Genomic DNA, 15906 nt, shown 5'->3' on the forward strand with positions numbered 1-15906 from the left:
TTCAAATTCCTAGGTGTCAACATCACAGATGATCTAACCTGGACCCACCACACCAACCTCGTAGCCAAGACAGCACGGCAGCGCCTATTCTTTCTCCACAGACTAAAGAAGTTTGGCATGCCGTCACACATCCTGACCAATTTTTACAGGAGCACCAATGAAAGCATCCTAACCAGCTGCATCACTGCCTGGTATGGTAGCTGCTCCGCCCGAGAGCGCAAGGCACTCCAGAGGGTGGTGAAACAGACTCAGAACACTACCAGCTGCACAGTACTGAACATCGAGGATATCTACTCTGTTAGATGCCTCAAGAAGGCCAGGTCTATCCTCAGGGACCCCAGTCACCCTAACCACAGCTTGTTCTCTCTACTACCATCTGGAAAACGATCCGGAAGTATACAAACCAAGACCACCAGGCTCTCAGGACACATACGAAGAGCACTAAATACCCCCTACCCCTGTGTTACTTTCGCACAATCTGTAAATTGTTTTGTAAATTGCAACCGTGTAATTTATTGTATCCTAATGTTAACCTAATCCCTATAAATTCCTGTCCTTCTACTCTCCTATCCCCCTTAACGAGCTCGTGGATAAAGCATTTCATTGCCGACAACACCATCACTGTATGCTGTACTGTTTGTGCATTGATAAATACACCTTGATTGATTGATTAATTGTTGAGCTCGATGACCTCAGGTTTGAGCCTGGGTCATGTTACTAGCCGACTATGACTGGATTTCTCCAAGCAGCACCCAGACCAGGGTGGGATGAGCCAGCCAGAATGCTCGTGGCTTTCAGCGACAGCGATTCCTGCTGCCTCCCAGCTACTGTCGGAGCGAGACACTGATCCTCCGGTACGGGGCAACGAAACGTTCCGACCTGTGGCTTAAAGAAGTGGCGGGTCCTCATTCTTCCCTGGGTATGCCGGTGAGGCTCGTAACAGTAGTGGACTGAAATGTGAAAACTCAGTTGGCTACTGCAAACGGGGGTGGGTATAAAAAAAATAACTGAAATGATAAAGATTAATTTGAACAAAATTAAATTTTTTAGGCTACAAAAAAAATTCAGAAATGGTTAATCGCCATGTCACTTCCCATAAGATGAAAAGTTATACAGAAGGGCAAATAAATATCAAATCCTGTTGTCGCCACCTTCTTCAGAATTCCACCCATCTTTCTTATGACTAAAACCTCATGACAAATATAAAGCATAGACATTGTTTAAAACTAATAGACACTGAATTCTCAAATCAGCTAAGAGGTACGTTTTTAGGTTATTTTGAATACAAGAAATTGCCCTTCATGGCTTTGAGCCTTTCCTTTCCCTTAAAACATTATCCATCACTTTAGTTCCCTTCAGGCATTGACAGACAATAAATGCAGCTCTCCTAGTCAAGACTTTCTTCTGTGGGACTTTCCTGCCTCAGAAATCTGTGATGATGCAGCTCAACACTCAAAGCACTCAAGACAGCGCGCTGTAAAACTCTGCCTTAGGCTTAGGGTCGAAAATTAGGACAGTAGAAAGAGAAACTTGATTTAGAAGAACTTTTATTACCATTACATAAAGGGAATCTCTTTCTTCCAAAGAGATGTGGCAGGGAGTTAACTCTCAGTCCCTGCACAGTTTTAAAAAGAGGTCGCGCGTCTACAGCACCACACCAGCTGCCTCCACTCTCGCGCACACACATCATGCAATCACTGGACAAGCAATGAAAGACTTCTCAATACTGCAGACAATACTTCCATTATGGAAATTCTTTCTGCATACGTAGCTAGCCTGTTGCCACCGTCTTATGATTATTCTGGTCTTCGTTTTTTTAGTTGCTGTCCCCACTGTACTCTCTCAGCTCATCTCTCATCTAGAACCTTTCTCCGCTGTCAAATCCGACTGAACCGCAGTCTGCCTCTTGTCACAGGAGGCTTACTCCCTGCGGATCGTCTGGCTTGGCGTGCCCACAGGAAGGGCTGGCATAACTGTGCAAGACAGACCAAGGCCTGACAACACCCCTCCCAGCCTCAACTACACTGCTCCCAAGAGCACTGAGCTGCAGCAGAGTTTTGGCAGGAATCCTTAAGAGACCTTAAGTTAAATGGGAAATGGGTACACAGGTACTTTTTCCTTCCCATGCACTCCAGTTGCCTTTTCAATTCCGTGAATGTAAAGAAACCTGAACTAGCTTGAAAGAGGGAATTGGAAGTGAAAAACAAATTGACAGCAACCATTGAACACCAGGCTTCTGAGAACAGCAGAAGGAGAGTTAACACCACACTGGAAGTAAGAAGAGTAAAATATACAATGATCTGGCTGGGAAGACTTCTTCACATGTGCAAAAACAGGGGATGAAGCCTTGGCCTTTGTTCATCATTGATCTTCCTGGTTTCCCTGCCACACTCCCCTCCTCAGCTGAAACGTCAAGTTCCATCACAGAGGACAGTCACCACCCCGGGCACAAGCTCTTCACCCCACATCCCTCAGGCAAGAGATACAAGAGCATACGGACACTGACCACCAGATTCCTCAGTAGCTTCTACCCACAAGCAGTGCGACTGGTGAACACACTTGGCCATGCCCCTTGGACAACACCTACACCATCCACCTCATTGTAATTTCTTATTTATTGCACATCAGCAGTCATTGATTACATGTCTGCATTGTTTACATTCAAACTGTTTACTTACTGTGTACATTGTCTGTTTGTACAGTATATCGTCTTGATGCACTGTCTGCACTTTGCGTTTTTAAGCTTTAACAATCGAGAGACTTTCTGTCAGTAAGAATGCCATTGTACCAGTACATGGACCAGTTACATATGTTAATAGAGTTCAAGTATTTGACTTTTTACCTTCCGGCGGGGAATAAACCTATTTGTTCCATGCTTCAACGTGCAGTTCGCCACCCACACCTCTGACTAGTGCTTTTCTTACTGCCTCTTTAAAAGCAACATGAATCTTTCCTTATGAGATTGTTAAATGAGGAAGCTTTGCCAGAACTTCAGAAAACAAATAGAGCATAATGGAGGTATTTTACACTATTACTGCAAGGGCCGTTCTGAGCTCTTGGCTTTAAAGACATTCAAGCCAGCTCAGCAGTGCAGAAGCTTAATGCGCTGAAAGAATTTACTATCCAAGTATAAAGAATGTTGTGAATGAATGAAGACAAATTCTTTGAATTTTTCAAGGGGAGTAGCAAATGTACACAAAATATTTCAAATGACCACACAGCCTTTTAAAATTGCCATTTTCCTCACTCACATTTAGTGCATTCTAATAGTTCATTTTAGTTGGGTTTACTAAACCATTGCTGGACACTTAGTACATTAAAAACTTAAAAAGGAAGTCCAGGTTAAAGATTTGTTGTGGAGGTAAAGGGGTTGTCTGATTTACAGTGGTGAGAGGGGAAAGTCATCGATCGCGTCGCGCTCAAGAGCTCACCGTGGCGGACGCAAAGATAAAACACTATCTGTCGCCTCTTACATCCATCGCTATGTTTGCAAAACACAAGATACAAGACTTTCTAAACCAAAGTCACTAAGCCCAAAAACAACAAGCACATTTTCATTCAGGATGCCCTGAATCGACCACCAGTATGATCTGAGCCTCTGTCGGACAGCTTCATAAACTTCACTGACAGAAAGGGTATCTTTCACTAGCAAATGAAATGCGTTTCTTATATCCGGATGTGAAACCTCACTTCACAATACACAACTGAAAAATAATTCAGTGCCATTTCATAACAGAAAGCAAAATGTAAATTCCTGTCTTTGAGAAAACGGTTGAGGCAAATCACGTAGTTATTTTATTCTGAACATCAAATGACCAAATCACTTTTGTCTGCACATGAATTAAAGTCAAGAGTGAATTCCCTTCTTTGCCCACAGATCTAACCACTCACTCTGTGAAAACAAATCTTACTTCAGCTGGCACTGTCAGAACCGTCATGAGTGGTCCGAGCCCGTTAGCGGTATCACCTGCAGCTCCAGAGACCCTCTCTCAGTGCAGAAGAGCTGCTGAAGGCAGAAGCAGAACTTCCTCTTTTCTACACCAACCACATGTTCCAGTGAGACTCTTGGTTCGTGTAGTTCCCCCGAATGGGGAGGAAGTCAACGTGAAGTAACATTTGAAGTAGGTTTTACTACAGAAAGCACTTAACTCAGACGAAGTAATAGGGTAAAACTTACTTGGGCTCCCCCACGATTTATATTACTGTACTTCTCACAAAGCAGGACATGAAGGGCAGTTACACACAGCAAGTCTCCAGAAGTAATTGAAACAGCATGGCACCACCCTACCTGTTCTCTGACTACTGTATTCTCATGTGAAAGAAAGTTCATAACTCTTCTGGCATTGGGCTGCTAGTGCGTGCCTGATCCAGGGATCTTATTCAGCCATTTCCTGCAGGATCCTATGGAATCTGGCTCAACAGCACGGCTGGATACTTTGTTCCCAAACCCCTACAACGACAGCCATTTGTATGAAGAAACGTTATCTGTTTGTAGTTCTGAGCGCCTCCATTTCAAAGTTTGTTCCATGGGTTCAAGTTTGACAGGAACTGAAGAGTGGAACTGAAAGTGAAGAACGGATAATGTCTTAAAGTGTCAAATTTAATAATAATTGCTTACACTTATGTAGCACTTTTCTGGACACTCCACTCAAAGCGCTTTATAGGTAATGGGGATCCACTTCAACACCACTGATGTCCAGCCCCACCTGGATGATGCGACGGCAGCCATAGTGCGCCAGAACGCTCACCACACATCAGCTATCAGTGGGGAGGAGAGCAGAGTAATGTAGCCAATTCATAGAGGGGGATTATTAGGAGGCCATGACTGGTAAAGGCCAGGGGGAAATTTTGCCAGGACGCCGGGGTTACACCCCTACTCTTTTCGAGAAATGTCCTGGGTTTCTTAATGACCACAGAGAGTCAGGACCTCGGTTTTACGTCTCATCCGAAGGACGGTGCCTTTTTACAGTATGGTGTCCCTGTCACCCTGCTGGGGCATTAGGACCCACACAGACCACAGGGTGAGTGCCCCCTGCTGGCCCCACTAACACCTGTTCCAGCAGCAACCTTAAGTTTTTCCCAGGAGGTCTCCCATCCAGGTACTGACCAGGCTCACAGCTGCTGAGGTCCAGTGGGTTGTCAGCTGTGCGTATGATATGATATCAATATCTCTTGAAATTGTCAAAAATGGTCCATCCCTTACTGTACAATTGGTTAAAATAGCACAATTAAATACTTCTTAATTATGAGGTTAATACGGCATTCACAAAATAATAAATAAGACAAAAACAGCTCAGTCTTCACATGACCATGTGACAAACAGAACAGACTGCACAGCCAAAGCTTACAGTTTGCTTAGGTCTTGTATATGTATACTAAAAGCAAATCAATATTCAGCTTGCACCCAAACTCATTTTGCTTCCGTAAAAAAAAAAAGTTTCAAATATGTGTCAAAAATCAATCTCACATATTGTGTTTTAGAAAGGCTAGGTAATTAGCTTTCCGCTCCAAGCAGGTGACATTTCTTTGTATCATATAATATTAATCAGATCGAGCCATCTGTCTCACCTGGGAAAGACCTTTCTTAAATGCCCCTCACGAGACTCCTTCAAACTGGCATAGAAACTGCACTCTAACGAATGGAGGCACCAATGAATTCTTCCTCACGTCTAACTTCGCTTGTCGCTGTATGTCCTAGTCAGAACGTCTCGTTTCTGCCCAGCGGACTGCTCAGGACATGCCTGGGGCGTCTGTGACCAGCTGCTGCTCTGTGATCTGCAATAACCTTCAGCTATTTCAGATGTAAGAGAAGGGGAAGCACTCTAAATTTAAACCCCTTTCTACCAGGATGAAAGTGAGAACAGCTCCTGCTTTTACACAGATATTTTTATACCAATTTAAAAAAAAAATTGGTGCTTGCTTCCCAAAGCTCCGCTACAGTATGTGCACCACAAGCACCGATTTTTACATTGTCTGATCCTGGTTCTGATCCTGGGGGAAATTAGCCACATGGAGAAAGCAATATTCCCAACTCACCTCACAGCGCTGCAAGATCTTGGCTACATGCTGGGAGGAAATATTTTAAAATACATTTTAAATGAAAAGCATAAACAAAATATGTTCCAATTCAAAATTCATTCAGATTGTCTGGATTAGCAAGTACTCATTTTATTGTACAATAAATTTACCTACTGCTTACAACAGTTCTTGTAACAGCTTTGCTTTGGAAATGTAGAAGGATCTCTGGTTGTTCCATAGAGAAAACCTCTAGGAAGGAGAGTTTGTGCAGTTCGTTCAGGCAGAACAAATTTATATATATAAATTGATATACAGTGGGTATAGAAAGTCACCGCCCCCTTTCAAAATTTTGTAACTTTTTGTTGTATGACACTCTGAAAATAAAAAATTAAATTTAACCAGGTATTACCAATCACCTTACAGATCACACAACCTAATTGGCTCCCACCTGTGGTGCAAAATATTGTGGTGATTTTGATTAGTTCAGAATAAAAGCAGCTGTTTCTAGAGGATTCCACTGGTTGGAAGTGCATTTCAAAGCAAAAAATCCACTATGGGCGGAAAGGTGCTTTCAAAAGAACTTCAAGATAAAGTTGTGGAAAGGCACAAGTCAGGAGATGGGTATAAAAAGATTTCAAAGGCTTTCAGTACCCATGGAGCACAGAAAAGACCATCATTAAGAAGTGGCACCACCCAGACCTTGCCTAGATCAGGCCGTCCCCCCAAACTGGATGACCGAGCAAGAAGGACACTGATCAGAGAGGCTACCAAGAGGCTGATGGCAACTTTGAATGAGATTCAGGTTTTTATGGCAAAGACCAGTCATTGTGTGTATGCGACAACAATATCACAAGCGCGCCACAAATCTGGCCAATATGGGAGGGTGGCAAGAAAATCGAATCTCGTTTATGTTCGACTAAAAGCACCTTAAAGATTCTGTGGCCAAGTGGCAAAAGCTGCTGTGGTCAGATGAGACCAAAATCGAACATTTTGGCCGGAATGCAAAACAGTACATCTGGTGAAAACCCAATACATCTTACCACCCAAAGAACACCGTTCCTACAGTGAAGCACGGTGGTGGCAGCCTCCTGTTGTGGGGGTGTTTCTCTTCAGCTGGGACTGGGACACTTGTCAGGTTGGAAGGGAAGATGGAGGGTGCAAAATACAGCCAAATTCTTGAAGAAAAACTGCAGCCCTCAGACAAGAAGTTGAAAATGGGAAGATGGTTCACCTTTCAACATGACGATGATCCAAAGCAAGCGTTTCCTCAACCATCCGATGCTGGAGGTGGAGGTGAGGTGGTCAGCATCACACTCCGGCCAGCCTTTTACCCCCGGAAGGATTAACCCCCGGTACTCATTTGGAAAGCAGGCTGAGTGGACCTGGGAGCCATCTGGAAGGAATTCGAGCTACATCACCTGCCCCTACCTGGGCTTGAACCCGGGACCTTCCGGTCAGGAGCTAGACGCCCTTGCCATCTGAACTACTACAGCTCGAAATGTTGAAAATGTCCCAACAGAATTGTTAGCTCAAGCTAGTAAGGGTGAGAAATGATGGAACAATCAGCAATAGTTCTAAATTTTACAATGCTTTTTTAAGCAGACATTGAAAGACACGACTCTAATGAAGTCTTATTATTAAAAGTATTTAAGTGTTTGAGGTCCTGTAAGAAAGTTCCTTAATGTATTGTCAATGCAGTTTAGACAAAGGTCTGGCACTGACAGGGTGAAAAGATCTATTCACCATGAAAAATTGTGTGCCGCAACACACTGTACCCAGAAACTCAATACAGCACAACTTCTATCTGGACTCTTTACAAACACTTTAACACTTGAGGTCTATGCGTGTATAATATTATATTGTGAAAATAAACCCAAGTTTCCAACAGAAAAGAAGCTGAAGAACACAGGAGCTAATCGCAATGAGTTAATGCTAACAATTTACAGTTAAAAAGAAACTTTTTTACAGGGAAACCAATTTCAAAGTATTCACATTATAGCTTTTCTTAAAGTAGCATTTAAAAAGCCACGTCCACTGGATCTATTTACGTCCCCCAAGGTTAGATTTACGTTAGCAGTCATTATGTTTCTCTAAATGACAAGTTTGGTAATTCCAGGACACTGTGGTTAGAGGAAGTCCTGATATAAAACTAAACTACCGACAAGTTCAAAACCTATGAATACATAACAAAACACAAACATGGGATGAGGGCTCACACTAACGAGGAGCACGGGAAACACCTGACAGCCAACAGGCTCATCTGGAGGGACCCTGGACATTAAAAAGCAAAAAAACAGCTTACAAGTCAGACCTACAGTACTGTACATCAAACGGATCTGCATTCTTTAAAGCTGACCTACATTTCAGGCCTCACAGATGTCCTGCCAATTCCCCTGCCTGTCCCTGCACCCCAAATTATTTCATTACACTTCTGAGACACCCCACAGTGCAAATATTTGAGCTTTAAGAACACCTAGCAGCCTATGACAAAATAGAAAATAAACTTCTGTGACTACAGGTCTGTTCAGAGCTTGAAGTCGGATCTTTAGGAAATCTGAGCAGAGAGAGACCTGCACTTCATGCTATTTGCAGGAACTTTGAAGGGATATTCTGCCCCTTTCATTGCAAGACCTTTACAAAGTTTGCACACGGCCTGTTTGTGTGCCAAGGAAGAGATGCCCATGTTACCTCTGCAAGAAGCACAGTTTCAGATTTGTCTCGCAGCTCTTGGGTCCTAGGCTCAGCTCAGGGCACCCTCCGTATGGAGTCTTTATGTCCTGCACTGTACTCCCATGATCCAGACAAGCTGGCTAGGTTACACCTGGTCTCTAAGCTGACCCAGTATGATGATATTACCGCAACGGAAATGGACGAATGAAAATAATTTAATTAACCTTCATTACTGACCTGTTTGGAACTGCCTGTTCCCTTAGGTTTCAAACCGACTACAACTCTCAATTCAAGAACCTTCCACTCCTTTCACTTTCTATACTGCTGGACATTTCCCATGTAAAAATTATGACAATTTTCATATTTTAAGCATTGCAGAGGGCTTGATCAATGACTACTGACATCAGAATAAAGGCCTACTTTGTAGTACTTCCCCCTTGTAAAAGACCACTGTTGAACAAAGCTGCCTCAATCAGGAGATTGAATATTGTTTCCCCAAAATTCTCATTTTAGTCATTACTTAATTCTCAATGAAAGCAGCATTGTGTAGAAGTATTTTAAGACAAAAAGACTGTGTGGCTTCAGCAGGATGAAGCCCCTTTATGTCACCTCTACTACATGTCAGTAAACAATCCACTCATCATGAACAATAATGCTCTTGAATAAAGCAATCACCACGCAAGGTCACTGGACAACAAGTGTTCAAAATCATTCAAGGAAACTCCTCATGCAACATCTTTAATAACATGGTCTAGACTCAGACGCACAGTATATTATAATTATTTAGATGAGACTATTTTCCATTCCAGTGAGAGAAAATTCCATCAGATGAATATGCTCATGGTCTTTGACATACCGCATGTGAGCTACTATTACACACAAGATTTTTTTACTAGCCTGATACTACAGTTGTTTAGGCTATTTATCTATTAATATGGGGAACTGTAAGCATGAAAGAGGCTGTTCTTCAGAGCTATTCCATTATAATTCCTTACGTACTCTTGCGGAATACCTACAGTACAAGTATGTACATAGAATGAAGAATGAAGGTATGAGATCCAAAAGGGAACTGGGGTCACGATATTGGGTGCTTTGAAGGTTACAACTTTCAAGTACAAAAGCTTCACAATATCAGGAAAGCAGACCAGACTGGGGAAAGAAAGTTCTGCATTAAATAAATTAACACATCTGTCTCTTCTGTTCTAGTATGTTACAGGTTAAATCACCAGTCTCAGATGGCATCGTATTCTCACACTTGTCTTATATCATAAGATGATATTCCTACAAAACTTTCCAAACAGTTGATCGAGACAGGGGTAGTACCCAAGGTAGAAATGGCAAACACAGTGCCCCTTTACGAAAGGCATCACGCACCTAAAGAAAGCCTAAGAGCCAAAAGGTGAGTAAAACTAACCCAGGCTGGCAGCATCGCCCATTAGATTTAACTAATTTTAGGAGATTATTCAGTCCTTTGATGAAGGCAAGTTTATATCTTCACCCCCCCCCCGCCAATCTGTAATACATTCAGGTGCTTTTCTACAACAGGTGTGAAGACTAGCGCTACAATAAACATCTACATTTATCAGCACATTCACTAACAGTCTAAATGGGAATTGGACCGATGTTGGCTAAACGCTGAAGATGCAGCTCTTGACCTGCCCATAACATCAGAATGTGCATTTACAGTCTGCATCTATCTGTCTTTAAGAAAGGTACAACAAACTGTATGCAGGAAATATGGCTGATACATCTGGCTACAAAATGAATTAGCTAAAAATCAAACATCCATTTGACTTCACAGTAAGGAAATGTAGTACACTAATCACATCAGTGTGAAGCAGTTGAGTTGCAAAGAGGTTTCTTACACTAGAATCCGAACATTAGAGTCTTAACTGCTCCTTCATTTAAAACTCTGGTACAATATAAACTACAGTATTCCTCCTGCTAGATTTTGCCTTGATACCGCTCACTGCCATGTCACGTTTGAGAAGTGACATCCATACCTGTATTTTGATGGATGAGTCTTGATTCAAAGCCTACATTACTGTTCATGTGGAAAATCACAAACCATATAGAACCCCACTACAGAATCTACAGGAGTAGAATCTTCTCAGTGTAATTAGTCAAAAAAATGTGTTGCTAATGATATCCATTTTTTTCCCCATATCACACAACACATTAGCTCTAGATTCCAGCAGGAGACGTGTGAAGAGACAGACTCACTATGGGTTATTTCTTGCCAGGACAAGAAGTGCAGATCTGTGCAAGTGGTCACCACAGAATGCCACATCACACAGCAGGAAGAGGACATGCTCTGGCTAAGCAGAGCACACTAGCATAATTGCAGACTTGCCCAGTTTGTTTACTAACGGAATGTCATTTTGTCTGTAATTACATTCCATTGGTGAATGACTCCCCCCCCCTCCCCAGAACATAGGAGGTATGAGGAATCTCCAGTGTGCTTTCAGCAAACATTCACACAATGCTCAGAAAAATAAACAGCTGTTGTTCCTTTGTATACAACAAAGAAGAATTCCTTACACTTCTATAGTGCTTTTCTGGACACTCCACTCAATGCGCCTTACAGGTAACAAAGACCAGTGTGCAGCCCCACCTGGACGACGCGACGGCAGCCATAGTGCACCAGTACGCTCCGCACACACCAGCTCTCAGTGGGGAGGGGGGAAAAGTGATGAAGCCAGTACATAGATGGGGATCCATCATAGGAGGCCATGAATGTGAAATGCCAGGGGGAAATTTGAAGAAAGGTATGGCTTTGTGCATCAAAAGGGTTAATAAAAGGAGATTGCAGTGGAAGAATCTGCGACTGTATAATAAAACATCCTGAAAGTTCAGGCAGCAGTGCAGAGTAGTGATTAGGAATCTGGACAGGAGATGGGCAGGTTAGGGCTCTGCTGTTGCATCCTTGAGCCAAGTATGCCACTCAAACAGCTCCTGTAAGTGCCCTGCAGTGTGAGTGAGTCTCAAGGTCCTCACTGCACAGGAGACTGTGCTCAAGCGATTGACCTTGTAAAATAAAGAAACAGTGAAAGATAAGCATACAGTGGCAGGCCTCACTGGGGAAATATCTAGATTGGACACAGTGCTCTGATGAGGGTTTCTGAACAGTTATGATGTTTTACACAGCATACACGCTATAGATTTCAGATACCAATATACGATTCACCACGATCAATAGAAAAACTGACTCACTTAAGAATATAAGTATAGGGTATCTTGTACATTTTCATTGTGTGATGAATGTTTTTTTTTTTAAATCTTACTCATCCGATAAAAACAGTCTCTGGAAACAGTGATTCTTAAACCATAGTCATGTCTGAAGAAAAGCTTCCTTTCATAAACTGTCCTAGACTGCTTTATTCCTACCCAACCCATGGGACTCTCTGTGCTTGATCCAGTGGAGAATTCTCAAAGAATGACTGTTGTGTTGTATGTCACATATAGACCACTTTTGAAGATGCTGAGCTACGTAAATATTTTATTACTCAAAATAAGTATAATTAGTTAGCGAAGACATCATCTGGGATAAATGCTAAAATGACACACAGACTAGGTTTGGGAAGCTCTTCTTTAAATATTTTCAGCTTTACCATCAGCCTACAAACAAATCTGACATTTATTACAAATGGTTCAGCGGGTATGAATTTGTCAAAAAGAGCCACAAACAACTTGCTGGGCAGAGTGCGACATCAGAAACGCGAGAACAGTTAAACTAGGGGAGGTTTAATGGAATGCCTGCAGATTCTTCTCTTCTGTATCTGGAATATACTATTACCAAATACAAAATTTTTAAAATTAAAAGACTGGATCGGTGACAGGCTGGAAACGCAGACTTGCAATCATTAAATCACGTAGTACTGGAAATCTCTTAAATAGAGATTGTTGTGCACATGATATATAAAACATTTTGTCCTACAGGTACTTCAAATACCTCACAATAGAGATGTTTCTTCTACTTAGCTCAGTCCTTCCAAGATAAAAACAAATCAGATCATTAGCCTTGGGTGATCTGCAATCCTTTCAAGACGGCGGACAGCGAACTTGTTCCAAAAAATGGTCAGTGTCAACGTGCGCTGCACTCTCAGGAAATCTGAGCTATCATGGCACAAACACACAACACATGCTGGAGCATCGGAAAAGAAAACATTCCCAAGTTCTCTGCAGCCTCAGCTCTGAGGATAGGTCTATAATGTATGTTTTACCCACGTGTTTGGCTATCTCTAGCCGTTTGCAACCGAGACAGCCAGAAAGATTAGTTTGGAGACAAAAACAGAAACTTAAAAACCTCATCTTAAATCCATAAATTGTACTGTAAATGTCACACTGGAAGGCTGCCACCTGAAATGAACCTGAATCACAAAAACAGCTTTCTAGGTGCAGATTTAAATATAGGAAGAGAAACGTACTGCATCCAGACACACATGAACACTGAAGAGATGTCAGGGGTTATACTGTACCAGCAACACAGCAGCATTAATAGGTCTTGTCATTCCTATTTTAAAATAGAAAGCACACGTTGACTGTGATGTGTTGTTTTTTTATTAAAAGACTTCCCATTAACGCTTATGACACTGTGAAACACGAATACCAGAATACAGCACATTCAGAGATTTCAGATTAGGATCAGTACTCTGATTTACAAGGGGTACAGTACTCCAAGTGAACTGAGACTCGCTCTCTGCTTGAGATATAGAGCCAGGAACGTGCTCTCAAAATGTTCTATCTGGTGGACTTATAAATTGGACAACAAGATAAAAACTAACAAACTGCAATGACGCTCTTCTATTTTTTTCCCTTTTAGTTAAATGCATTACTGCATGGTACCATAGCCACCAACATTCACACCAACAAGACATTGAAAGAAGTAGTAGCTCTTGAGGAACAATAAAGTTGTGGTGACTGTACATGTGCAAGACAATAAGAGAACACTTCAATACTATTATCCATTACATTACATAAAGTATAAGTATAGTTACATTAAGTATAAAATAATATTTATATGGACCAATTTCAAAGATTAATTCAGACTGTTCTGTAGTAAAATAACCTTATCTTGGTTTGTCTGTATGTTGAATCATTATATTTATAGATTACCTTTTGCTTATACCATCTATACTATCACTGCAAATAACTTATAGGTCACTGTTTGTTGCGGGGCAATGAACTCATGTTGGAAAAAGGATTCTGCTAATAAGAGTAATAAACAGTAAACATGTCGGCGATTTAAACAGCGTTTTTTCAGTCACATGATAAGCACGACCAGAGTGCACACCAAACACAGAAGAGTGATGGGACAGTTCAAAAACAGGGCACAGCTGGTAAGAGACATTCACAAGTTTGTCTCGGGTCTGGTCTGGGAAGGAACTGTAATTTCCACCCAATACACAGTTATAGTGATGACGATAACTGAAACGAACCATGTTACCTTTAACACACAAGAAATTAGGGGGAAGTCTTTCGAAACCACCCAAAAAACAAAATTGCTAGGAAGTGGCCAATAAGAAGGGGGAATACTTTTAAAATGTTAAATACTGCCATCAATTCCTCTATGGTTTGCCAGAGGTCTCGTAAAAAAAAAAGGCTTAAGAAGTGTTGTGCCTAGTATACTAAGATGATAATTACATTATTTCGGCTACAACATCAGGCAACTGTCGAGTTTCATATTCCAACCCCTCCAGTCTGACTTTGCAAAATGCTCTCCCAAACTTCGTAAATTGAGAATTAACACGCTGACGCTTTATTAAAATGAATAAGCAGAGGCAGACCACTGGATTCCGTGTGCTACTGAAAGACACACTGTTACTGTTTGTTAAAGACTTTGGGGAGGTGCCGATAACGTGGAGCGCAGCAGCTGAAAAGCCCCAGGCGGCCAGAGGACCCCAGCGAAACCGTGGCTTGACGGTCAATTGCGCACCGGATAAAAACGGGTCGACTGAGAGAGATATCGCAGCTCAGGTTAAAAACAAGAAGAAATACGCCAGATTTTCCTTCTCTCCCGGTCCATTTCTCTTTAACAGACGCCTGCTTAAAACATACGGAAATACAGCACGCAGTGCAACACCCTCACAGCACGGCGCTCATCAGATAGCCGCCTCCAAGAGTCCGTGCGCAACCCAACACTTCTGCTTAAGAAGAGGTCTAGACTTTAAAATACACCTGGCGACGTCTATTCTCCCGCATTTGCGACTTCATAAACGCTGGAAAGCGAGACCAACAAGGTGTAGCCTTTAATGAAATTAAAAAAAAAAACGTTTGCATGTTATGGTTCGACACCCACAGAAATAAAAACTTCGGTCCAATCTTTCAAGCTAAAAAAAAACAGCATAAACAAATTAAGTCTGTCACGAAAACTACCAAAGGTCATTAAACCTCACTGTGTAGGCACAGACATTATAGATTTCATCTGACTTGTAGCTTCGCTGAAAACTTCAGAAATGACTAACCCTTAAGTGAAAAGCTATTCGGCAGAGACTACCCCTACACCTAAAAAAATAAAGTTAGTTTATACTGAAGTTTGGGGATTTGCAGCACCTTCGTTCACATGTTTGATTTCATCTTCGCCTGACGGGTATAGATATTTAGTACTATCGCCGCAATTAAAAGTTTCGAGCGAATTCGCGTTTGAAGTGCTCCAGATGAGACCCGAAAAAAAGCTGTAAAAACTGGAAAACGGATAAAGAGACAGACAGAGTTCATCGGATGAAAGGCTTTGGGAAGACAGTGGACGTCAAACCAGCACACTCACCCACAAAATCCTTACAAGACTCCTCGAATAAGCAAATCCTACGCGGCGAGATTTTCTTTCACGGTCGTTCTTGAAAACACTCTTTTTTTTCCCTTCGCCGTCCCTAATCCCTTCCTCTCTTACGCCATGTCGGGAAACCTGGGATCTAACGGGGCGAGGACGTCATCGCCGGCACACAACCCGCCCTGTTTCCCATCTGATTGGTTTGGGAAGCTCAACTTCTCCGGTAGGAGTGCCGAGATTGGATACGAGTCCCAATCAATGGAGTAGTAAAATTGTACCACGTGGTGTCCAACATTCCAAAGTTTGGGAGAGTCCCACCTAGGACTTGGCTGTCTGGGTTCAGTTCTGCAGTTGAGTGGGGCTTCACCTAGGAGTGCAGTCCTGACGGTCCTGTAAATTAATTTACGTTTTTGTTTGTGTTCCAACCAAATCTAAATGAAAAGAATATC

At 42.1% G+C, this 15906-nt stretch overlaps 1 protein-coding gene across 14 annotated transcripts in view; it reads right to left on the reverse strand.

Annotated features, from left to right (window-relative positions):
- Positions 1–15615, reverse strand: part of ppfibp1b (PPFIA binding protein 1b) — a 58076-nt gene extending 42461 nt beyond the window's left edge. For 5 of the 14 annotated variants that reach the window (XM_069192765.1, XM_069192763.1, XM_069192762.1 and 2 more), the window contains exon 1: positions 15455–15615. The gene's annotated coding sequence lies outside the window, so the exon portion shown is untranslated. Of the gene's footprint in view, positions 1–4288; positions 4444–15454 lie in introns of those variants that run through there. The other 9 variants (XM_069192768.1, XM_069192767.1, XM_069192772.1 and 6 more) reach the window with 3 other exon arrangements.
- Between the last annotated feature and the right edge of the window lie 291 nt (positions 15616–15906).

This window comes from Lepisosteus oculatus, chromosome 7 (genome assembly GCF_040954835.1).
Source record: "Lepisosteus oculatus isolate fLepOcu1 chromosome 7, fLepOcu1.hap2, whole genome shotgun sequence".
NCBI classification, from domain to species: Eukaryota; Metazoa; Chordata; class Actinopteri; order Semionotiformes; family Lepisosteidae; genus Lepisosteus; species Lepisosteus oculatus.